This window comes from Drosophila gunungcola, assembly GCF_025200985.1.
Source record: "Drosophila gunungcola strain Sukarami chromosome 3L unlocalized genomic scaffold, Dgunungcola_SK_2 000005F, whole genome shotgun sequence".
Taxonomy (NCBI): domain Eukaryota; kingdom Metazoa; phylum Arthropoda; class Insecta; order Diptera; family Drosophilidae; genus Drosophila; species Drosophila gunungcola.
In genome coordinates, this window is record NW_026453180.1 from 4,720,507 (window position 1) to 4,747,704 (window position 27,198).

The 27,198-nt window shown below is 38.9% G+C and overlaps 1 protein-coding gene across 6 annotated transcripts in view; it reads right to left on the reverse strand.

Annotated features, from left to right (window-relative positions):
* The window catches only part of LOC128259116 (DNA repair protein Rev1), a 44,501-nt gene that overhangs the window by 12,242 nt on the left and 5,061 nt on the right, over window positions 1-27,198 (reverse strand). The window lies entirely within an intron of this gene.

The following is a 27,198-nucleotide window of genomic DNA, read 5'->3' on the forward strand; positions in this document are numbered from 1 at the left end:
TGCATTTAAATTTGTTGTTTTAAAATAATGAATTAAATGTTTTACGATTTAACTCCTTAAATAATTTCCGAAAATAGCTTTGCAGAAGGTGACCAAAATCCGGCAGTTTTAAATCTATAACTTATCTATTAAGTATCCGATTTCAAAGTGGTATATCTTTAATGTCTTGGTTCTTAGTTTTCTAAAAAACTGCGTTAAAAACTTGGTTTGTAAATTCGGGTCGATTTTTTGCAATTTTAATGATGGTACCCCTTTCAAAATTTCCGAAAAAATCGTCTTTGCAGAAAAGTGACTAAAAACCTGCAGTTCTAAGTCCATAACTTTTCTTTCCGCCATCCGATTTTAGAGTGGTATATCTTTAATGTCTTGGTTCTTAGTTTTCTAAAAAACTGCGTTAAAAACTTGGTTTGTAAATTCGGGTCGATTTTTCGCAATTTTAATGATGGTACCCCTTTTAAAATTTCCGAAAAAATCGTCTTTGCAAAAAGTGACTAAAAACCAGCAGTTCTAAGTCCATAACTTTTCTTTTCGCCATACGATTTCCAAGTGGAATGTCTTCAAAGTTTTATAGCTTAATTCTCTAAAAACCTGCATTTAAATATGTTGTTTTAAAGTAATGAATTAAATATTTTACGATTTAACTCCTTAAATAATTTCCGAAAAATAGTTTTGCAGAAGGTGACCAAAATCCGGCCGTTTTAAATCTATAACTTATCTATTAAGTATCCGATTTCAAAGTGGTATATCTTTAATGTCTTGGTTCTTAGTTTTCTAAAAAACTGCGTTAAAAACTTGGTTTGTAAATTCGGGTCGATTTTTTGCAATTTTAATGATGGTACCCCTTTTAAAATTTCCGAAAAAATCGTCTTTGCAGAAAAGTGACTAAAAACCTGCAGTTCTAAGTCCATAACTTTTCTTTTCGCCATACGATTTCCAAGTGGAATGTCTTCAAAGTTTTATAGCTTAATTCTCTAAAAACCTGCATTTAAATATGTTGTTTTAAAGTAATGAATTAAATATTTTACGATTTAACTTCTTAAATAATTTCCGAAAAATAGCTTTGCAGAAGGTGACCAAAATCCGGCAGTTTTAAATCTATAACTTATCTATTAAGTATCCGATTTCAAAGTGGTATATCTTTAATGTCTTGGTTCTTAGTTTTCTAAAAAACTGCGTTAAAAACTTGGTTTGTAAATTCGGGTCGATTTTTTGCAATTTTAATGATGGTACCCCTTTCAAAATTTCCGAAAAAATCGTCTTTGCAGAAAAGTGACTAAAAACCTGCAGTTCTAAGTCCATAACTTTTCTTTCCGCCATCCGATTTCCAAGTGGAATATCTTTAAAGTCTTATGGCGTAACCCTCTAGAAACCTGCATTTAAATTTGTTGTTTTAAAATAATGACTTAAATATTTTACGATTTAACTCCTTAAATAATTTCCGAAAAATAGTTTTGCAGAAGGTGACCAAAATCCGGCAGTTTTAAATCTATAACTTATCTATTAAGTATCCGATTTCAAAGTGGTATATCTTTAATGTCTTGGTTCTTAGTTTTCTAAAAAACTGCGTTAAAAACTTGGTTTGTAAATTCGGGTCGATTTTTTGCAATTTTAATGATGGTACCCCTTTCAAAATTTCCGAAAAAATCGTCTTTGCAGAAAAGTGACTAAAAACCTGCAGTTTTAAATCCATAACTTTTATTTCGCCATACGATTTCCAAGTGGAATGTCTTCAAAGTTTTATAGCTTAACATTCTAAAAACCTGCATTTAAATTTGTTGTTTTAAAATAATGAATTAAATGTTTTACGATTTAATTCCTTAAATAATTTCCGAAAAATAGCTTTGCAGAAGGTGACCAAAATCCGGCAGTTTTAAATCTATAACTTATCTATTAAGTATCCGATTTCAAAGTGGTATATCTTTAATGTCTTGGTTCTTAGTTTTCTAAAAAACTGCGTTAAAAACTTGGTTTGTAAATTCGGGTCGATTTTTTGCAATTTTAATGATGGTACCCCTTTCAAAATTTCCGAAAAAATCGTCTTTGCAGAAAAGTGACTAAAAACCTGCAGTTCTAGGTCCATAACTTTTCTTTCCGCCATCCGATTTTAAAGTGGTATATCTTTAATGTCTTGGTTCTTAGTTTTCTAAAAAACTGCGTTAAAAACTTGGTTTGTAAATTCGGGTCGATTTTTCGCAATTTTAATGATGGTACCCCTTTTAAAATTTCCGAAAAAATCGTCTTTGCAAAAAAGTGACTAAAAACCAGCAGTTCTAAGTCCATAACTTTTCTTTTCGCCATACGATTTCCAAGTGGAATGTCTTCAAAGTTTTATAGCTTAATTCTCTAAAAACCTGCATTTAAATATGTTGTTTTAAAGTAATGAATTAAATATTTTACGATTTAACTTCTTAAATAATTTCCGAAAAATAGTTTTGCAGAAGGTGACCAAAATCCGGCCGTTTTAAATCTATAACTTATCTATTAAGTATCCGATTTCAAAGTGGTATATCTTTAATGTCTTGGTTCTTAGTTTTCTAAAAAACTGCGTTAAAAACTTGGTTTGTAAATTCGGGTCGATTTTTTGCAATTTTAATGATGGTACCCCTTTCAAAATTTCCGAAAAAATCGTCTTTGCAGAAAAGTGACTAAAAACCTGCAGTTCTAAGTCCATAACTTTTCTTTTTGCCATACGATTTCCAAGTGGAATATCTTTAAAGTCTTATGGCGTAACCCTCTAAAAACCTGCATTTAAATTTGTTGTTTTAAAATAATGAGTTAAATGTTTTACGATTTAACTCCTTAAATAATTTCCGAAAAATAGCTTTGCAGAAGGTGACCAAAATCCGGCAGTTTTAAATCTATATCTTATCTATTATGTATCCGATTTCAAAGTGGTATATCTTATATGACTTGGTTCTTAGTTTTCTAAAAAACTGCGTTAAAAACTTAGTTTGAAAATTCGGGTCGATTTTTTGCAATTTTAATGATCGTCTTTGCAGAAAAGTGACTAAAAACCTGCAGTTCTAAGTCCATAACTTTTCTTTCCGCCATCCGATTTCCAAGTGGAATATCTTTAAAGTCTTATGGCGTAACCCTCTAGAAACCTGCATTTAAATTTGTTGTTTTAAAATAATGACTTAAATATTTTACGATTTAACTCCTTAAATAATTTCCGAAAAATAGTTTTGCAGAAGGTGACCAAAATCCGGCAGTTTTAAATCTATAACTTATCTATTAAGTATCCGATTTCAAAGTGGTAAATCTTTGATGTCTTGGTTCTTAGTTTTCTAAAAAACTGCGTTAAAAACTTGGTTTGTAAATTCGGGTCGATTTTTTGCAATTTTAATGATGGTACCCCTTTCAAAATTTCCGAAAAAATCGTCTTTGCAGAAAAGTGACTAAAAACCTGCAGTTCTAAGTCCATAACTTTTCTTTCCGCCATCCGATTTTAAAGTGGTATATCTTTAATGTCTTGGTTCTTAGTTTTCTAAAAAACTGCGTTAAAAACTTGGTTTGTAAATTCGGGTCGATTTTTCGCAATTTTAATGATGGTACCCCTTTTAAAATTTCCGAAAAAATCGTCTTTGCAAAAAAGTGACTAAAAACCAGCAGTTCTAAGTCCATAACTTTTCTTTTCGCCATACGATTTCCAAGTGGAATGTCTTCAAAGTTTTATAGCTTAATTCTCTAAAAACCTGCATTTAAATATGTTGTTTTAAAGTAATGAATTAAATATTTTACGATTTAACTTCTTAAATAATTTCCGAAAAATAGTTTTGCAGAAGGTGACCAAAATCCGGCCGTTTTAAATCTATAACTTATCTATTAAGTATCCGATTTCAAAGTGGTATATCTTTAATGTCTTGGTTCTTATTTTTCTAAAAAACTGCGTTAAAAACTTGGTTTGTAAATTCGGGTCGATTTTTTGCAATTTTAATGATGGTACCCCTTTCAAAATTTCCGAAAAAATCGTCTTTGCAGAAAAGTGACTAAAAACCTGCAGTTCTAAGTCCATAACTTTTCTTTTCGCCATCCGATTTCCAAGTGGAATATCTTTAAAGTCTTATGGCTTAACCCTCTAAAAACCTGCATTTAAATTTGTTGTTTTAAAATTATGAATTATTATTTTACGATTTAACTCCTTAAATTATTTCCGAAAAATAGCTTTGCAGAAGGTGACCAAAATCCGGCAGTTTTAAATCTATAACTTATCTATTAAGCATCCGATTTCAAAGTGGTATATCTTTAATGTCTTGGTTCTTAGTTTTCTAAAAAACTGCGTTAAAAACTTGGTTTGTAAATTCGGGTCGATTTTTCGCAATTTTAATGATGGTACCCCTTTCAAAATTTCCAAAAAAATCGTCTTTGCAGAAAAGTGACTGAAAACCTGCAGTTCTAAGTCCATAACTTTTCTTTTCGCCATACGATTTCCAAGTAGAATGTCTTCAAAGTCTTATAGCTTAACCCTCTAAAAACCTGCATTTAAATTTGTTGTTTTAAAATTATGAATTATTATTTTACGATTTAACTCCTTAAATTATTTCCGAAAAATAGCTTTGCAGAAGGTGACCAAAATCCGGCAGTTTTAAATCTATAACTTATCTATTAAGTATCCGATTTCAAAGTGGTATATCTTTAATGTCTTGGTTCTTAGTATTCTAAAAAACTGCGTTAAAAACTTAGTTTGAAAATTCGGGTCGATTTTTTTGCAATTTTAATGATCGTCTTTGCAGAAAAGTGACTAAAAACCTGCAGTTATAAGTCCATAACTTTTCTTATCGCCATCCGATTTCCAAGTGGAATATCTTTAAAGTCTTATGGCGTAACCCTCTAAAAACCTGCATTTAAATTTGTTGTTTTAAAATTATGAATTATTATTTTACGATTTAACTCCTTAAATTATTTCCGAAAAAAACTTTGCAGAAGGTGACCAAAATCCGGCAATTTTAAATCTATAACTTTTCTATTAAGAATCCGATTTCAAAGTGGTATATCTTTAATGTCTTGGTTCTTAGTTTTCTAAAAAACTGCGTTAAAAACTTGGTTTGAAAATTCGGGTCGATTTTTTGCAATTTTAATGATGGTACCCCTTTCCAAATTTCCGAAAAAATCGTCTTAGCAGAAATGTGACTAAAAACCTGCAGTTCTAAGTCCATAACTTTTCTTTCCGCCATCCGATTTCCAAGTGGAATTTCTTTAAAGTCTAATGGCGTAACCCTCTAAAAACCTGCATTTAAATTTGTTGTTTTAAAATTATGAATTATTATTTTACGATTTAACTCCTTAAATTATTTCCGAAAAAAACTTTGCAGAAGGTGACCAAAATCCGGCAATTTTAAATCTATAACTTTTCTATTAAGAATCCGATTTCAAAGTGGTATATCTTTAATGTCTTGGTTCTTAGTTTTCTAAAAAACTGCGTTAAAAACTTGGTTTGTAAATTCGGGTCGATTTTTCGCAATTTTAATGATGGTACCCCTTTCAAAATTTCCGAAAAAATCGTCTTTGCAGAAAAGTGACTAAAAACCTGCAGTTTTAAATCCATAACTTTTTATTTCGCCATACGATTTCCAAGTGGAATGTCTTCAAAGTTTTATAGCTTAACATTCTAAAAACCTGCATTTAAATTTGTTGTTTTAAAATAATGAATTAAATGTTTACGATTTAACTCCTTAAATAATTTCCGAAAAATAGCTTTGCAGAAGGTGACCATAATCCGACAGTTTTAAATCTATAACTTATCTAATAAGCATCAGATTTCAAAGTAGTATGTCTTTAATGTCTTGGTTCTTAATTTTCTAAAGAACTGCGTTAAAAACTTGGTTTATAAATTCAGGTCGATTATTCAAAATTTCCGAAAAATTTTTTCCGAAAAGTGACTAAAAACCTGCAGTTATAAGTCCATAACTTTTTTCAGAGGCATCCCATTTTAAAGTGGTATATCTTTAAAGTCTTGTCGCTTATGTGAATTGTAGAGCAACGGGTATTTTGTATTTGTTAAAAAGTATGTAAAAGGTAGAAGGAAGAGTTTCCAACCCCATCAAGTTATACGCCCACAAATCGGGAAAGTCTGCCAGGTCACTTTGATAAATACAAAAGATTATTGGCGGTAAATGTGTGTTTCGGTCATATCTATCGGTAGACACAAACATTTTACGAATCAAAATTTTAATATAGAAGTAAATTTTTTCTTTCCTTCGTTCTTTCTTGTTTTTACTTTCTCTTTGCGTAAAGTAAATTTTTAAGAAAATTATAATAATAAATAAGATTAATTGAATTACAAGCCCTTTCGTCTTCCGGCGCAGATACTTTTTGAAAACAAAGCCAAAACAACAGTTCAACTGAAATAAAACTGATTAAATTTGAGTTGCCGACAGCCTTTTGTAGAGCCCAAATGTGGGCAAACAGTTGAGTAATAACAAATTACAGTTCTCACACACTTCGGCACGCGTCGAAAGCCACCCCAAAATCAGAAACGCATACAGCGGACTGCAGGTGCTGATATAGTAGTCTACGCTGAAAATATAGGGGTGGGAATATCATTCGATCCGCGGAGTTATCAAGGTTCTGGACAGGCGGTGGCTTCTCAGCTCATCGCGAGAATCGGGAATCGAGACAGTCACACGAGAACCGAAACAGTTGCTCATGTTGGGAATGAGAATCCGGGTGAATTACCATCCAAAGTGAGGGTGGGATTCTCGTGTCGTGTGAACTTTGACGAAGAATTATTTGCGGACTAATTGAGTCTCCAGAGTGCAGGAACCAAGTGTAGGAACCTGGAGTAAGATTCAAATGAAGTTGGAACAGTTTTTCTCAGGAGGTGGGTCTGGCTTAATGTGGGAAACGGAGCGGAATGCGAATGGAATGAGTATGGGAAAAGCAACTCGCAATTTTTGGCCTTTTCTCAAAATGATCAAAAATTCTCCTCGCATTTTTTGCCGCATTTTTAGGTCCGAAATATCTGAGGTGCTTTTCGCATGACCAAAGTGTGGGACTGAGAACTGAACTGAATCAGATACCCATACCCATATATTTGCTATCCTGCGTGCATCTTAATGAATTGCCGGTCATTTGGGGCCGCGCTGCTAAACGGGCATTACCTATTAAAGCCAGGCCATAAGACGCATTAAAGTTGACAAGAGCAGCTGGAAATTCAAAAATCCACAACCAGAATTTCGGTTTCGACCCCAATGGAGCATTAATGATGGGCGAACCGAAAAAAGAGGATACGGCGCCTTTTGATTCTCCGCATATTTTCCACTCTGCATGGCTTTAGATTATTTCTCTTAACTTTTTTTGAGACCGAAACTTTTATGACCAGCATGAGTAAGCCCAAAAATTGAGTTGAGTTTTCGGCGACACCTTTTAAGCGCGCCAACCGAATCAATGTTTTAACACGAGAATACCATTTCCGAAACGAGCTAATTAACGACTCCCGAAATAAAAAAAAATATATAAAAAGTCAGGCCAAAATTCTACGAATAACCGTGGCAGCTGCAAACGAAGAATTGGGCAAACGGAATTCATATTCGTTTGATTCCATTTCGCCATCCTGCGAAAGTGAAACCGCAGCCCGCAGCAGGTGATCGCCATAATTTTGTATTTTTTGCCAACAAGTTTTGGCAATTTGAAAATCTCTGCGCTAATTACTGACGACTGGACTGGAATCGGGGACATGCAGCTGCCTGAGAATAGCATTGGACATTGGGCATTGGGGAGTGGGAATGAAACTGGGACCTTGTTGCCTAATTGAACCCATCAATTTGGAGTTAATGAAGTGGCAGACGGTTCACAAAATGTCGCTGCGCATTTTCAACTCCAGCGACGTTGCAATTCATGAGGCATCTTTCTTTTTCGACCGATAACGGGGCATAAAACACATTCACCAGCAGAGAGCTTCCTGTACAGCAGCCACTGGCTACCGTGGCAGTCGTTTAATTAGCGGGTTAATTGGCCATGAGGCATCCCCATCCACTTCGCCGTCCCCCAGTTGCATCTTCAGTCCCAGGTTTTCGATTTGGCAACTTCATTTATAACAGAGATAGCCAGATTTTCCTTTAGCCAACAGTCGTTTGTTAAAGACGCAAGAGCACAAAAAAAAATTGGTTTTCATTTCAGAAAACTCTGTACTTTTTCTGCTAAAAGTATTTTATATAGCTGAATAACTAAACTGACATCAAAATTGAAGCAAGGAATTCATTTTTGTACGCATCTGACACAAAAAAAAAAATAATTTTGTTAAAAAATAGTATTTATATAACTAAAAAACTAAATTGGCAACTAACTAAAATAAATTATTTTTAACACATCTGACATGAATTAAAAATAGTTATGATTGATGATTATGATAAACTTAAAAACAAGTTGTTTTTGACATACAAATATTATTAGATAAAACACAATATTTTTTTTACATGTAGGAGGAAACTGCAATCGAAGTAAGGAGTTAGTTTTTTTGGATGAGAGCCTCTACCGATGCTTCAGTGACAAATGATATGTTGACAACAACCAACAGGCGGTTGCAAAATTTTGACTTTTGCTTATCGTCGAGGTGCGAGTTATTGTACGGTGATGTATGCGCACAAGGCGGAGGGTGGAGGCCCCATCTGCCGCAGCTTCATTTGCGAAATCTCTCACTTACGATGATCATTTACCGCCTGACAATTACTTATTGTTATCAGCTCCAAGGAGGGGATCTTTATTTAGAGGAGCTCTTCTGGTAGTCTGGCTCACTACGGATCATCGATCATCATTTGGGAGCACTGTCAGTTACTTTTAAATAAAAAACTTTGCTCGCTAGCTTATAATGTCAACAAAAATGTACGTAAGTGTATAAATAACTATTTGATATTTGCAAAGGATTTAAAACACAATATATATAATTTTGTTATAGTTAGTTAACTTTTCCTCAATTAATATTAACAAAAGTACAAAAAAAATAGGGGAAATGAAAGGAAAGCCTAAGAAAATTTTACTTCACAGGTTTATTTAAGCCAAAAAATGAACACTATATATGTATTTTCAAAAGATTATTAACGAAAGCCAAAAAAAATAAATAAATAAATAAAACTAATAAGCAACATTTTTACTTGCCCCTTGAATTTTTCCCCGCATACGTAATTAGTAGAACTTAGTTTACGATCCAATGGAGAATTTACATCAAAACTGTATGTTTAAGAAAGATAATAAGCGCCAGCGACAAAAATTAAAGATTTCTTAGAAAACAGAAAAATATGTTAGGAAAAGATCAGAATAAATGCTTTTATAACAAAGCAACAAATTTACTTGCCCCCGAATTCTTCCCCTCGTACGTAATCAGGGGTTATAAATTCACGATCCAATGGAGACTTTACCCCAGTTGCCAACCCTGTGAAAACCCCTTAAACCAAACCCACCACCTTTTTTTATGATATTGGAACCCCTTAACCCCTGAATGGAAACGAGTTCCACAGAGAGCTTCCCCTGAATCGCCCCTGAATTTCTCCTCAATGAGCATGCGCGGCTGTTTCCCCAGCTTGAGAAACTTCTCCAGCTCAGAAATTGGAGAGAAATCAGGGAGCTTGATATCTCGGAGCTCTCTCGTAAGATTGGCTCTCGGAAAAATTCAAAGTTAAAGTCGCGATCGAATTGGATTCGTAATCATGTGGAAATGATCGCGCTACCTTTAGACAAATCCACAAACTGCTGGCTGCGCTCTGCATTTTTCCGACTGATTTGTCTGCATTTTGAAGAAGCTTTTGTGATTTATAAGCCCGGGACACAGGAAATATATGGGTGAAAAATTAATAAATAAGACTACTACATGAAAAATGGGTGACAAAAATGAACTTTTTAAAATGAAATTTTGAAATAAGCCAGAGAACCCAAATGGAATTTTTTTAAAAAACCTTTAAGTCAAATGTTTAAAGTATAGTTTAAGCTAGTCTAATTGACAATTCCCAATTGTCTAATAGTTGATTTTTATTGTGATTAGAACTTTCCACATAGAAGGTTTGATTATTAACAACCGCCGGCTTGTCCATTTATAATGAAATATCAGTTACGCTTACTGCAAACTTCGTTCTCTTAAGAATTTACTACTCATCTCCTGGGATTTCATGCAAATAATCTTAGCGGCAGTAATATCAGCATCGACCTTTTGATCTGCTTTGCTGCACTCAGTCAATACAATTATTATTGATTTGCGCCGGCTTTCGCGGGACCGTGCTTTATTGGGGCGCTCCAAGGTGAGCCTGAACCTGCGCCTCGCATCACGATCCTTGGTTTGGGCTGAACCTGATCTCAGCCCGAACCTGAATCTGAATTTGAACCTTAACCGAAGCTCATGGCGCGCAATTTGCGGCTACGTGCCTGAGATTTGTAGTTGCAATCAGTTTGAACTGTCGACTGGCGGCTGAAAAAAGAAGAAGGAACCCGTGGAGCAGAGACTACGTGCCAGGGCCAGGTTCAATTTCTATCTCAGACTTCGGTTTATTTTCGGTCCTGCACTTGGACTCCAATTTAGGTTCAATAACTGTGAAATAATCATCAGCCAATGGAGGGGTAAAAGTCAAATATTGGTCATCAATTTCGATACGGTGCACTTAAGATATCAAAAAATGTTTTTCTATAGAATATATTAATTTTTGTTTTGTTATTTTTTACATTTAATTATAAGCTTTATCTATATTGTTGGTTTTACCATTACCAATTTGTGTGCTATTATTATAAAAATTATAGTTTTAACAAGATTTTGTTGTTTGATTTTATATCTTTTGAGCCAGCAAATTTCAGACCTCAACTAATATTACTGTTATATCTTATTTATCTTTTAGATATTATTATTATAAAGTGTGGCAAATAATGCATAGTCATGTTATATTTTAAAAACACATCACATTGGTTAAACTGCTCGTCTAGCAAGGATTCATCCATTATGATGCGCATTCATTATGGCCACAATTAGTAACTTAGCGAGGGCTATACTCTCGCAGTCACGGCGATCCACCGGATAACTTTATTTAAGATGCCCGACCATGTTCGACTGCAGCTTTGGCTAAATGGCATTTTAATCAAAATTGTCGCCTTGGGGCCTTGGCCGGCATTAATGCGGTGCATTATGGCCGTGGCAGCAAATTAAAGCCGCCTAAATGCTAAACAATTTGCACTCGAGTTAGTCACAGAGTCAGGGAGCCAGGGAGATGGCCGAAAAGCGTTGTCTGGCTGGATAAAAAAACCCGTCTTTTGCCAGCGATCTTGGTCAAGTGGTCGGATCGTCTGGCTTTCTGACAAGTTGAGTGACCAAGCCGGGTCTTCTCTAGTCTAGTTAATTTAATTTCAACGTCACGTCGTCGCGGTTTTGCTGCTCGTCGCAGTCTGATTTGAATTTCTTGCCTCTACTTTTCAGTTTCTGCCTTTTTTTGTGGTCAGCGTCTGATATTACCCGATTTCGAGGTCATGGGAAAAACAGTTTTCAGTGGGCCGCACAATGTGCACCTTATTTATTTTTAATTCTCATGCAATTGCAATTGGAAACGGGAACTGGTTAATTAAATGTATAAGCCGAAGTATATTTTTATACCATATTTTAATAATACATTAAATGTATAATAATATTGTTTTAAAATTATTTAAGTGTAGATTTTCAAATTGTTTTAAGACATTTAAGGTGTTGAGTATCAAATTTAAAATGAAAACTAATATCATTCAAAAATTTAACATATACTCTATACAGGCTAACTTAGAATAAACGCTAAGAAAAGTTTTCTAGGCGGAGTAGTTTATGCAGAAGTTTTTTATTAAATTTAAATTATTTTGAAACAAGAATAAATTTCGTTCATAATTTTAATTGGGTCATGCTTTTAAATAGTTATTTTAAAAGAGTTTAACTCATGGGGAGTTTACTGATGCCTGACAAACTTGACCCACTTGAAGCTCCGACATTCCCGGGAGTGTTTCTCCAAAGATCTTGAGGCCGCTTGCCGATCGCCTATGGGCAATGCCAAACAATATCAGCTTAATGACTCAATTCCGTTTAATTGAACATCGGGCCTGGGCAATTACACAAGACATTTAGTGGCTGTAATGCGACCACTTGACTCGTTTCGTTTCGTTTCGCTGTCGTCTGACGTTTCCACATAATTAAAAGGCCGGATTCTAATTACCACCCCGCGCGGTGGGGAAATGTGTCAGAAGGCATTTAGAGGGGCATTCGTTTATGCAAATGCCACAACACAGAAAAACGCCCAGCTGCAAAGTCGGGTGTGCGAATGACAAACGACTTGAACTTGCGACTGGCGGCCAAAAGAATCATAATAAAAACGAAAATAAAAATGAAATTCGCAAAATTTAATAAAGTTTGTCGGCCGCCATAAATTGCGTTAAGCGTTTACCATTTACATGTGTGCGACATGCTGAGAAGTCTCGAAGGTGAACAGCACGCAGAAACGCAGACAAACGGCGGCGGCAGAGTCAAGTTTGTGTCTTAAGTCTTTCGTTTTTTTCGGCACAGTGCGTGCGCATTTGCATTTGGCTGCTGCAGCCATTTTTTAATTGATTTTTAATTGCAGGCGCACACACAACTAAACGCAAATTAAATTATATAGTTTTTTTATGCCCGCAGCTGCAAATTGAATGCAAATGTAATTTGATTTTATTATTTTATTTTTATTGTTTACTCATGAGCTTAACGGGCTACTTAAGTTTTTATTGAAACCTGAGAGCAGCAGTTTTAAGAAGACAATGGGCTGCAAAAAGGTGGCAAAGTTTTGAGGGCAGGTGCTCGATCTGCCCTATACCCATCACATATCTAACCATTGTCCCTGAAAAACCATAACCCTTGTCTAACACTCATCAAGTTCAATTGAAGTTCTCACGTTCGCATTTGTTGGGCTCATTTGAGTGGGTACCTTTGTAGTTTGGATATATTCCAGTGAAACAGGAAACACACTCTAAGCGCTTTGGTTTCTTGTGTGGGAATCCATGGAATTAATGATTACCTGGAAAATGGCCAGCGCCAAAAGCAAAGCTCACAGCTCCTTCGAACCCCTCTAATTGAGACTAACTGTGCCAAATTTGTCTTCTCTTTAGCTAACAGCCGAATGTTGGCGTTGGCGGGACTTTGATTCAAATTAAATTGGCTCGCAATTAAGTTAAACAAGGTGAAAATCGAGTTGAGTGCAAAAGGGGTAAATTTTACTCTCTTTGTTTTTCTTTGTTGTAACTTGGGGTATTATTATCCCGCATAATTTACGAAATAAATAATTAAAATAACCATTGATTTTTATTTCTTGTTATTTATTTAAATGACATCCAAAGCTTTTTTTTAACTTTTATATACTTTATCAAAAATGAATTGATTGTCAAAACACATATAATGTCAGAGTTGAATATATTTATTTAATGTTCGACAATTTGTGCCTTTGTTAAATCGAAATTCCCATCTAAAAGACAGACTGTATTGTGCAATTTACGACCTAAGATCTAAGTTTTCGGCTGATTTGCGAAAATACATTTTTTTTAAGATAATTTCGCTTATCAAAGTCGCCTTTCCTACAACAAACTCTACTCCACGAAGTGATCTCCCGTTTTCCCTTGACCATGGCTCCAAATTGGTGGCTTTCGGTAAACTATTCATGGCTATCTGCTTGTCTATATCTTCACATCGGCCACTATCTGGCCATTTGGCTGCCTGCCCGCGGCCTAAATGGCCAGCAACATTGAACTCGACAAGCAAAACCAAGGATTTTGTTGCGTCTGCAACTTTCTTGGCTTGGCGTCTGCAACCCACGGTCAAGATTTGGCGCCATTGAAATTGAATAACATGCAAAGCAAGGCTAACACAACAAAGCAAAAAAGGCCCACTGAACAAGGAGAACTCGAACTGGAGCTGCGGAGCAGACCACGCACCTCAGCCTCAGATGCAGACTCAGATTCAGATTCAGACGCGATTCGTGGGGTTTTGTTTGCCCACAGCCACAAACGGGGGCATTGAATGCTTTATTTGGTAGTGAAAACGATTTGCCAGCTTGGTGCCAAGTTATGCGTCGCCCATGGCTGCAAAAACAAAAAAAAAATGGGGGAAAAAAATGGGTAAAAAATAGGCGCCCAGCTGCATTTGAGGCTCGAATTTCCGTCTATTGAACTTTTGGCTTGGAGCAGCCTTCGATTAACTGCAATTTGGGCAGCAAAATCTTTAGTGCTGTGCAGCATTCGTGTTGCTGATGGGCAGATGTTGCTGCGTTTGTCATCGCATCGAATCGCATCGGAACGACAACGGCAACTTGCAACTTGCAACATGGCTTGTCAGCCTTTTTGGACAGCAACAGGGACACAGAGTATCAAAGGAGACCGCATTTGCTTCCGCCATCATTAATAATCCCAATGGCCATATGCTGATGCTACCAATGCCAGATACTGCTGCTCTTGTTCTGATGTTGCCTGATCTTGTTGCTGTCATTTCGCTGGGACTTTTAATTTATTTATGGTTTGCCTTTTGCCCGGCATTCAACTGCCAATGAAAAGTGGGCAATCCGTGGATGGGATGCAACCTAGCAGCCAGCAGTATCAGCCAGCAGCCAGCAGCATCCAGTGTCCAGTGTCCCCCTAAATGGCAATTAAGCAAACAATTTATAGCGAAAATGTTCGATTTAATTAATGTTTGGGCTGCACGCAGAAATTAGCAAACACATGTGCGAGTGAAAAGGCTCTCCACTGATCGAGAACCAAGTGGTACTTCTTGGCCAGAAGTTACAGGCCATAAACACGCCAAAATTTCAAACCAACAGGACAGCGCCAGCAATTTAAATAAAACTTTTGCTTAATTGCATCGCTTGCATGTGCTGGCTGCAACTGCTACTCTGCGATCGTTAATTTAAATTGAACACATTTAGGACATGGACTTGCAGTTGGAGTTGGAGTCGGAGTCGGAGTCGGAGTCAGAATTGAGTTTGGGCCGGTCTTTCTGCCGATGGGTGCCTTAATTGCCATCGAATCCTTTCTTCGGAGCTTGTGGCCCCTTGAGCCGCGGCTAAACGATTTCGTTTAATGCAAGTGCCCATCATTTTGGTCCGCTCCACGTGCTAAAAGTGATTTCTTTCGGTTGCCCGCCGGACATTTTGGTCATGGCGAACCGGCAATTAAGGCTCCTTTCCTTTCCCTTCTCCTCGCACAACAAGAAAAGGGGAGTGGATTGGGGAGCCCCCCGCCTAATGACTTTTTAATTGGGCTCGCCAAATGCCCATCCTCGAATAGACCAGACCAGAGGATAACTGGAAATTCGAGCCGGGATCGGATTGAGCCATCCGATGGCTGGTAATCCGAGCCGCCTCCATCTAAGCCCCAGTTCGCACTTGGCAACCAGGACACATCGCCAATTCGTGTCAGCTGCATCATTAATGTCTCAATCCATGGCCATAAAGAACATAAAGCACAGAAGCTGCAGCTGGAACAGTAGCCAAAAATCGGGGCCACTCGAGTTACAAGTGGCACGCTCTTAACTTGATTTTAGGCATTACTTCGAGCGAATTATGTTCGTTAATTAATTTTAAAAAAGTAGCAATTTATATAGCTCCTTGTTTTAATTGAAATACACTTTTAATGTCTTTTTTTGCCTTCAAAATATCAAAATCCATAATATAAAGTAAAGTAATCACTCATATATTAGCACTTTCTTACTGGTATTTAACATAAATTATTTTAAATTTTTTTCACCTTAGCATTGGTGTAGCATATTTAGTAACAACATGATTTCAGATTTTTATTTCCTTAATTTAAAAAATTTCATAAACTCATTTAAACTCCGAGTTCAGAAAAAAGAAATAGGAATTACTTTTAGATTAGAAAAAAAAAAGTATTTAGCCTTTTCATGTCAAGAAGTATACGTTTTTTTCTTCAAAACAAAAAAAAATCATACTCGTACTTATTATTTTGCCTATATGTTCCGTCTGAATTTTATATTCATACTTAAAAATTTGCACGAAATATTTGTATCTTTTAAAAAAGCATATGTACTATTTTGTACAGTTTATTTTGTTTACCAAGGAGTCTTTCTCTGTTATTACCTTCAAGGAATGTTTTACCCAATCACTCACAGTAATTTTTCTGCAGAACTCATATTTTGTTTGGCCAGCCCAAAATAACATAATTTTTTCCCAATTTCGCTCATCAATTTTCCCCTCCAAAGTTACATCTTCATGTGGCTCTGGCAAACCGACAAATGATGAGTATTCCCGTGTTCGGAAATGAGAAATTAAAGCGGGCACGCAAGCATTCGCTTCGACAGGGTAAGAAATTCAATTAAGGAACTGTCGTTCTTGGGGCTTTGACATAACTTAGATGCGGTTGGCTCCCACTCGAAGTTCGGTGCTGGGCTCTCGGATTGGGGATTGGGTGTATGGAGTGGGGATTTGGGAAGGCACCCCAGCAGGGTGTGGCGCCTATAAAGGACATGGACATGGACTGGGAATCGGAGGACAAGCTCAGCGGGTCTTGTGCATTTTAATGCCTCCGACGGTGGCAATATCGAGCCAAATGCCGGGATTGGGATTGGGATCGAATCGAAGCGATGCGAATGGAATCGAATCGGGCCTGTCTTTCGACTGGTTGGTTGTTTATGCTGGTGTTATTTTCATTGCAAACAAATGATGAGGAACACGCAAACGCACTCAGACTCGCTCCTTCTTCTTCTTTTGCGCCAGAGGCCCCGGGGTCTCAAATTGAAATCACAATGACTTGAGGACTTCTGAAGTCCGAATGGCAGGCACATAAATTTCATCGCAGAGAAAAATTCGAACAAACTTATTGGATGATTTTTATGGTCACTTAAAGTGAATTTTATGTGTCCCAAGGAGCAGCAGCAGCAGCAGCAGCGAACTGGGCATATAAAAATAAATGGAAAATCGCAAGAACATTCTGCACAGCCTGTGATTAAAAAATATTTAAAAATTCGCCTCTCAACCGCCTGCAAAAATCGATTGCATCTCAATTTTTTTCCGTCCGCTTTCTTCATTTTAATTTCGTGTTACGAATATTTTATGCGATCCCAAAAAAAGGACAGACGAAACATTTACAGTTTATTAAGGCTGATTGAAATTTATGCGGCCTCGCCGAAAAAAAGGCAGCGAAATGAGGCGAAATTCCATCAGAGTGCTAATGCGTGTTTGATGCTGCTCGCAGGTGTTGAAGCAACTGCGTTTTTTATGATAAGATAGCGCCCGGAATCGGAAAGAAGCTTTAATGAGCCAGCGGTCTGGGGTGCCCAGCATGAAAGATCTCCAGCCATTTTACACAGAAAAAAAATATATAATAAATTTAATCAGCAAACTACCACCAGTAAGATTGTGTTGAGAAAGAATAGAATTTGAATTTATTGATCTTTAACTTAAATTTATCTTTAGTAAGGTAAAAAAAAAATTACAAAATTATTTAACTGCATTAAAAGAAATTAAACATTTAACGTGAAAACTGTAAGAAAGATATTTTTGCTGTGCACAACAAACCTTCTGGCTTGGACTTATCGCTCGAGTGCTGTTGGAATTATGCGAGCAACTCCTTAAAAAGCCAAACTCTTGGAAATATGTTATGTGCTTGGCTTGCTTTAGCCCGGTGATTGACCAAGTCGTGACTTCGCCACCGCCCACGCCCCGCCAACATTTGCAGTCAGAGTCAGAGGACTCCACTATCGGCAAATTGAGTTTGCACTGGATGGAGCCTTTTGTTTGCCGGCCGGCCTGCTAGACAAGTGCGTGGGCCAGGAGGCCGAGACTCTAAGCCGCAGCTGCCTCCAAAGGGACGCCAGTCTGGATCCCCTTCCCAGTTACCAGTTACCAGTTCCCGGTCTACTGGCGACATCTGCGATCCTCAGCAGACTTGCCTTTTAAAGGCAAACGAGCCGACATCTTGTGCCGCCAGAACCCAGATCCCAGACACTTCCCCTTGCCGCCGAGGACTCCAGTCCAAGATGTGTTGTTGTGCTGCAGCTGCACTCCTCATCTTTCAGAGGTGGTCTTGCTGCTCCTCATTCACTTCGATTTGGATGTGCACACAACGCTCTCAGATATCTTAGAACTAGTTAAACAAAATTCTCAAATCTCACTACAAAGTCGCACAAGGAAGAAGAGATGTTTAAATTTAAAACTGAAAGCAGTAGTAAAGTTTGTTTAACCATTCTTGTTTGATTGGTAACCATTTGGTCCAAAATGTATATTTTTAAAAATCTTTTATGGTATTTGAAGACCATTAGACTTTACTAAATCTGTTTACTATTTTTATTAACTTGCAAACCAAAACAAAATTAGAAAATGGGCATTTACTTCTATATTTTTACAAAATAATTGTATACTTGTAATAATTATAAAAAAAAATTACAAAAAAATTAATTTTAGTCTAAACTTTTCTTTGCAAGTCGCAGCTCGAGTGACTTTAGTGTTCTGCTTTGGATCAGCATGACGCTTTTTTCAACGTCAGAGAGCTGGCCAAAGTTGCAAGATGGTTGTGTGGAGTCGTGCTCTAAGGAGTGGGCGTGGCTGAGGGGCGGTGGGTCTGCGTGGGCCAACTGCAGGTGTTCCCACAGACTGATGGGCGCCATTAGCAGACGAGATGTGGGCGCTGCGGAACGCCCATTTCAATGAGAAGGCGCCAGGAAAACGCGAAGCGGTATTCTTTGATGCGAATGCCACAAGGCCTCGTCTCGCAGCTCAACTGCCGTATGCAAATTACCCATAAGCGACACTTGGTGACACATAAAACGCAGTTAAAGGTTGGCCACTCGCCACTAACTGGTTGTCCAACTGTCGTCGATCGGCGATCGGCGATCCGAGTGGAACGGCTTGGAATGGTATGCTATGCTATGGCCAGCAATGTCAAAGGGGAGACAGACAATTACGCTAATGGGACACCAGCAATGGCAAATTAATTAGCCGCGGGCACCAAAAACACTCGACTATGCAATAAGTCTAAATAACTGTGACAGAAGCAAGAAAAATTTAGCTTTAAAATCAAATAATAATTCCATGAATGTATAGAAGTTGTTGACAATAAGACCTACTATAATAAATAGTTAACAAGAAAGATGTAATCTAGTAATTGTCCGAAATAAAACTCAACTTTTAACTTATTTAAAAATTCGTTTTCTTTTTCTTGGTTATAAGACCACAAGAATTTATTTCCATTTATAGTTCCCCCCAGTGGACCAATTACTAGACACCCCAAGAAGGAATCTCCCGAAAGGTTCATTAGGTTTACCATAAACTTTATGTATTTCCCTGGGCAACACAATTGCCGGCCCTTGCAAAAGGCATCCACTAATCAAGTTTAATGGGTAGTGAATCGGGTAGTGATTAATCCCGGACAGGTGTCGATCATAAGATCATAAAGGCGCACTTGATCTCCTTGCCCAGGTGTAAGTGGATATATATTCGGTAGCCGTTTGTGGGACCGCCCTGCCGATTGTTAATCGACCTGCAGCTCGAATTGCTGGCGCCGCAGCAACAGCAATTGCATGTAGATTTCGTTGTAAGCCAAGAGCAATAATAATAATGTCCATAATTACATACTATACAGAGTGTACAGCGCAGAGCGCAGAGCCAAAGTCAATGAACAAGCAACGACGGCGACAACAATGCGAAAACAGCACGGCGGCAACATGTGCGACAGCAACATGTACGGCAGCAACATCTAAGGCAGCAACAATGGCCAATGGTTCTTATCGCTTACAACTTGTTTCGATTTCGTTGACCAACTATGGTCAACGGGCTTAATTTGGCCAACTCGGAGGCATTGGCATTGTTGTTGCCGATTGTTTAATTGCCCGCGTATGCGGCGCCATAAATGCTTCACAATGCCTCTCAGCAAACTGGAAAACGAAGGCTGCGATCCATAATTGCCGGGGACAGGGACCAATTGATGGCATCGGATGAGAGCGATCCAGGAGGATGATGTTTCTGCTTCTGCCCAAGTCTGGTGGCTAATAATGGGCCCCCGCCAGCCCATAAAAGTGAAAAGAACATAAACTTGAAGCGCAACGATCGCCGTGACTTTGGGAATTGGTGTGAAATTGGCCAAGTGGTCGCCTTCCAGGAAGCCCCAACACTCGAGCCGTGTAATTAGTTGTATGCCCGCCACATTTCGCTGCTGTCGAGGCTGTTTAAACCTTAAAGCCTGTTGCTGCTCGCATTTATCAGTGCAAACAAGCGCTAAGAGGCCGCTTAAGCCAAAATCGAAAGCAACGAAAAACAGCAACAAAATTCGATATCAAAAGGGAGACAGGTGAACTCCCTTGTAAAGAATTTTCTCAAATAATACACCCGAATTGGCTGCCCATATACATACTCCATATTTAAATTATCCTTGAAAACATTTGAAGATGATATTTCGTTTTACATTTTGAAATTTGAAAACTGATTAGAAAGTAAAAAACTTTATTAAAAAAAAACATTTAAAAAAACTGTTTTTTCGAAAATTAAAATATTTACAAAGAAACGTTTGCCCTTGCTCTAGCCAATTACCTTAATTGTCTATATATTAATTTTCTTAGAGTGCCAGGTGGTGGTTATATTTAAGCTGCATCTACTGTATGCCCTTTGGCAAGGAGACCGATGTTTTATGCCACAACTAATAAGGATAATTGCAACGCCGACTGGGCGTTAAGTGAGTCCAGACGAACCGTTTCCACTTGGCTTCAGCTTCGGCTTCGGGGTTTTAGCCTTAGTTTTATGTTGGGCTTTAGCCTCAGCTCCAATTTCGATGCGGAAATTTGACAAATTGCCATCGTCTTGGCGGTTGCCCATGCTCATGTTGCTGTTGGGCTGCTGTTGCTGCTGTTGCAGTTGCTGTCGTGTAAACGGTTGCAGGTGTTTCGGGTGGGCGTGGCCACTCCGATTTGGATTCGGATTGGAATTGGGTTTGGGTTTGGGTAAGAAACCCTCACAGTGCGATCAGTCCGATTTGTATCGCTGTCCAATTAAGCCGCGCAACATGCGGCGGCAACATGTTGCCGCTGTGCGATATTGCTAACGAACCACTGACAATGCAACGCCGTCACTTTGACACTCCCGCGAAAACAAAAAAAAAGAAACCACGGAGGAGAACTTGGAAAAATTCATTACGATTTCGATTTAAGTTGAATAATTATTTATCTAGATAAACCGACTCTCCGTGGCGGCGTGTGATTCATATCGCCGCAATTGCAGGCGTGTCAGCGGCAACAATTGCTGCTGCTGCTGCTGCTTGTGCTGCTGCACCGGGGCAACCGTTGCAATCTCGACCGGCGAATGGCAACGGCCGCTGCCTGACATAAAACAAATAGACTGTCAGTTTATGTAGCGTTTGGTATGACTAAATGCCGCTGTGATTGTGCCGAACGCTCTGAGTTTTTGTTTGAATCCTGCTCTTGGGTGGGTGGAGGATAAACGTAATTGCAACGCCAGCGGGAGTGTTAAGTGTGATGGATAGTATAGTACTCCACATGAAGATTAGTGGGTATTAAAATTATGTGAGCACCCATTCAGGTTAATTCAGTAGCTGCGATATCTATATAGTTAATAATTGTTTCTAAGGAAAATAGGTTTTTTGTAACTGAAAACAAAACACTGTTAAATGAAACTATTTGTTTATACATTGGTAAACTGGCTTACATTTTAATACCAACTGATAAAATTATATAAACATTTATTTATAAATATCCACATAATTATATATGTAAAACTTTATGAGTTATCAATTTAATTGCAATTTGACATGGTTTCCACTTGCTTAAAATATGAAATCAAAAAATCAATTTCAAGATAGCATTGAGATATAAATATTGAATAAGGAATAATCGAACATTGGTAACCAATTTGAGCAAGTAAGCTTTATTAATATTTAAGTATATTTTAACTATTAAGCACATGGTGGATAACCAGAAGTTCTCTTGGAATTAAAAGATCTCTAAACGATTCGTGTAATAATTAGCATGGCCCACAGAAGCGAAGTAAAATGCGATATCGTAGCTGATGTAATGCCGCGATTAATGTCATGCCACATGGCCATATATGGGGAGCCGTGTGACTTTGCCTGAACTCTTGGAATTACAACGATTTGCAGAGAGCAATTGCACCTGTCAGCTGCCATCAACAGCTGGTCGACTGACTGACCCCTTTCCACCCCCTGATATATATGAATAGGGGCGGGGTTATGCTTAGCATATTTCCCAGGTAGTGTGATTCAATTACAGGTGGCCGGCTGCACACGACATGGCATTATCGCTCGATCGCTCAGATCGGATATACACGTACATACTGTATATGCAGGAAAAGAGGGAGTAATTAAAAATGCGTGAAAGCGCGCAGAATTTTATCTTTGCCGCCGCTGAGGGGCTCAAATAAATCAAAGTGTGGACCAGTTTGCAGCTCAATTGCAAAGTGAAAAAGCGAAAAATCAGCTGAAAAACATATAAATAAATAAAGGAAATCCATTGGCGGACAACGGCAAATTTTAGCCAAGATTTATGTGGCCATAAAGGCGATTAGAGAACCAGGCGAAACGTCAAAAGACAAAATGCGCTGCGAAAAATGGAGGGAAAAAATAAAGAAAAAGAGAACCACCATCCATGTCTGAGTCCAGTTTGCACTTTACACGGTTTTGTAATTTATTTCTGACGCTTCGATTGGCGGCGGCATTCTAATGGCAAGTGCTCATATATATATGTGTGTAAGTATTGCATATTGCAGAGGGGAAGTTGACGCTGTTGCTGATGTTGCTAGTGTGTTGCTGCTGCTGCTGGGCTGCTGCTTTTGCCACTGGCGGTGTTCACACTTCCAATTGCCAATTTGCATATTTTTGGCATACGTAATGCCAGCAACAGCAACAGCAGCAAGACACGGCTGCAACATCAGCAGCAGCAGCAGCAACAGCACAACAGCAACACGAGCATAAATCAGAGTCGCGTTTATATTCCTTATCGCCCGCCAACATCTCCGACTGGCAATTCATCTCGCACTCAATTTCCATTCGTTTTGTATTTGTTTACGCGGCGCATAATTAATTCCATTTGCACATGCGAGCGTTGCGCATACGCCGTGTTGGTTCACACCCAGAGCAAAGTCGCGTGACACGAGCCAAATTGAGCAATTATCAAATAAACTCGGAATTGACCTATTGTTTTGAAGAACATGAGTCGTATTTGACGAAAGCTATTGATTTCATCGTTTTTGATAAGTTTCATTTGCGAAAAATTACTAAGCCAACATAATTATATTTTAATTTGTTTCATGAGCGAAATTCCAATCAATTCTTTTCCTACTAAAATTAGGCTTATATTTTCCAAATTCGTAAAATAAAATGTTCTAGTTATTTTGTACATAACAAAACAAAAAGAGCCATTAATTTATTTCGCATTAAGAAGAAGAATGGTTAAAATATTAAAATTAAAATGGCTTTAGTCAGCATTTTGTAAAAAATTGTCTGTTGAATTTTATAGACTCTTGTAATAATGGAATTAAACTCATGTTTAGTTTTGTGGTTTGAATTCTTTGGAATGTAGAAGTAGGATTAAACACCTTCGAAACTTTCGTGTTATTTTTTCCTTTTTGACAGGGACATGGTTATATGCGCTTTATTGTCCTCACGCCACCACCTCTGTATTTTCCGCTGACTGGCTTATCGTTTGAAGTGATTTTCGAACCGCCCCGTTTGAAATTGGTCTCGCCGCATGTGGGTGTCTGCAGCTGGAGGGTTTGCGGATTTTTCACCGCTTTCTGGCATGGGAAGCTCTCAAGTCGAGATTGTGTTTGGGCAAACGCACGGCCAGTTGGCCATTGACCATTGATGCTGCTGATGTGTTTTGACCGCTGCGCTGATTTACGGCCGCGCCTGTCGAGCGGCAATTTGTTTGGACGTTTAGTTTAGACCAAGGCCACGGAGGCAAATTAACGCGGCAGTCGGCAGTTGGCAGACGGCACATAGCTCGCCGTACGCATAAAACACGTTAAGTAATCAATTGCCGGCCCTGCAAGTCGGCAGCCACATAGAATATCCAGCCAAGTGTCCAAGTCATGGCCAAAGGGCCAGCCAACAATTGCCGCATTTTTAAGGGCCTCGAAACACGTGCAACTGCTCCTTCTACTCTTCTTTGTAAACTTCAAAGTGTCCTGCGGCATAATGCGCTTAATAAACCATGAATCACTGTCCGCGAGGAGGCTGTCAGAGCTTCAGCTTCAGCTGCACGGCAGCAGCATTGCAGCATCAGCACCAGCAGCAGCAACATCGCAGCAGCAACATCGCAACGGCAACGGCAACAGCAACAGACGGGCAACATTGATTTTGTCACGACGCAAACACTTTAAAGGCAATTGCTGAAGTGCGCTGCTGCGTCCCTGTCTCCTTTTCAAGTAAATGATGTGCGCATGTGATAAAGGGCCCGGCCGAAACGAGCTTTGGGCCAGGTTTACTACACTTCTTGGCCCCTCACTCCACTTCGGTCGCGGATCTTCAAGACCCTTGTGGCAGCAATCCCTGTTGTCGCCGCTTGAGTGGCATAAAAAACGACTTGCACTTGGACTCGAGCTGGTTCTCCTCCTTTTTTCCTCCTGCTGACCATCTCACCTCCACTCCCACTCCGTCGGACTGCCTCCGTGGGGCTATCAACATTCTCAGGTGCGCCTGCGCGGCCTTTGTTTCGGCCATGGCCATTGGGCTTCGCCATCGCCATCGCCATTGCCACCGCCTTTGCCTTTGCCATTGACTTTGCCATTGCCTTTGCCTTTGCCTTTGCCGGGTTTTGTTAGCCCCTTACTCAGCTGGCCGAAAATTGACTGAACCTCTACTTCTACACGCCAAAAAACACAGATGATCTATAAACAACATCAATTTTGCTAAAGTAGACTTCAATTTCATTATTAAAATATTTTGTTGGTGATTAGACAAACACTAAGGCTATTAAAGATGATAGATAACATTTCTTTATACACCAAATAATAAACTATTTGACAAGAAAAGTCCTTAAACATACGTAAGTTCAATTTTTCACATACATACTTTAAATTAATGATTGACCAAAGAAATATTTAGTATGAGGTTTAGTTTCATGTACATAGGGGAATATGTCAATAAACTTTTCAAAAACAAAAAATTAACCCAAATTTCTCCCACTGCTTTTATTGCTACCCTAAGCCCACCACTGAACTAGTTAAGTTGTTAGCTGGGCCTCAGGGATTTTGGAGGAGGGGGTTGGGGATCGGGACTCGGGACTCGGGATTCGGGAGTGTAACCCCATCGGTCTTGGCAGTGGCAACTGCTGGCCTGCTGGCCCATTCCTTCCCATCCAACCATCATTAATCAGTTCGGGTTCATCAGCGGCAACATGGTTCATTAGCTTTGGTTGCTTGCGGTTGATGTTGCTGCTGTTGCAGTTGCAGTTGCTGTTGCTGTTGTTGGTGTTGCTGTTTTTGCAGTTGCTGTTGCTGTACCCGTTTGGCGGCCCGCTGACGACGATTCTAATCATAAGGCACAGCACCAGCACCAGGTCTCTCCTCTGCCGCCGGCCAAGTTAATTGGCTAGAAGTTTTGCATAGACCCAACCTCAGTTGCAACTTTGGCGGCTAAATCCGAATCGTCTGCCGCGACTTATTTGGTAGCAGCCTAGCAGCCTAGCAGCCTAGTAGCCTAGCAGCCGAAACCAACCACACAGAAAACCCCAGGCATTATCAGCATCTCAGAGCCTCGAATTCTCCAGACGCAGCATATGTATATGTAGATTTGCATGTGGGCAATGTCGTTGGCATAGGGCTGAAACCAGCTGAGCGTATACTGGTATATAGTGAAACTCTGGCAGTGATCTTGTCGCGGAGTCACGTCCGATAATGTTGACAGTTTCCAGCTGCTCCGGCAGCTACTGTTGCCAGTTTGGCAGTCTGCTTGACTTCGCGAGCGTGGGAATAAACCTGGCAACACGCTGGGCTTCGGCTTAGGCCTACATGTTGCTACTGCTGCTAGACTGCTAGGTACTCACACTCACCCATCACTCTGTTGGTGGAAGATAGCTGTCAGAGCTTTTGAATGTGGTATATGTCTCTCAAATGTATACAAAGTTTACTGCAGTTTGCCTTAGTACCAAGACAATTTGTCAAAAACGGCATACTACATTTGATTATCAAATGTAATAATGTGTACTGCAGTTTTTCTTATTACCCAATCAATTTGTGAAATGCCGCATACATTTCAATATCAAAAGTAATAAACGTAATGTCTTTTCTGATTCATCATTTAAGTAATTTAAATACTTTCAATTTCTGCAACAAATGGGATATAGCTTTCAGAGTACAATTTGAACTCTTCTTTATCTCAATTCCAGAAAAGATGAACAAAAACTAGGCGATGCTAAGAGAAATCAGTGGAGACAAGAATCTAAGCACCACGCCAAGCCAAACCAACCGCCGAGGAGTCGTTGACAAATCGCTTTGGCAGCCAACAAGTCTATCAAAACTTGACAACATTTGCATCTGGTCTGGGCCAGATAACTCGACTACTACTACATGGGGCAAGTTGCAGTTGCTGCTGGGAGCCCCATGTTGCTGCTACCGAGTTCCGCGACGACAGGATGCATAAAATTTATGAAACAACGACGCCTTTTGCGCACATAATTAAATCAGACAAAGCGTAGCTCATGTAAATCCCGAGAGCCAGGTCCAGCCCATCCCCATACCCATTCCCACTCCCATTTTCGTTCCCAACCCACAGAGACACCAGCCACATCGCCACCGGATGCTGAGCCAGAAATGCAGCTTGACTATTTATAATTACCGGGCAACATCTGCTCCAGCCTGCGCTTGAGTTTGGGTTCGTGTTTGAGCTCCAGCTGCCAGCCAAAAGGGGGGTGGCCTTCAGAGATGGTACGAATTTTTACCCAGGTGGGGTACATTATTAATACATGTACCATTTTTTACAATATGAATTAAAAAATATCAATTCCTAAATTAATTAAATACGTAAGTAACGACGCAAAAAATTTGTAGCCCATGTGGGTTGCATTAAAAAGGTTACTGGATAGGAGTACCCAATAATTTTTTTAATTTTCTATAAGACTAAAAATTAATTTATAATGTAATCCTAAAATAGTATACTGGGTATTTTCCTAGGTATTTCCCATCTCTGGACAGCTGGCTTTGGAATTGTTATGGTTTGTCATGGGGCTGCGAATGGGATGGGTTCGGATTGAAGCTAAATGCTGGAGCTGTGGGACTC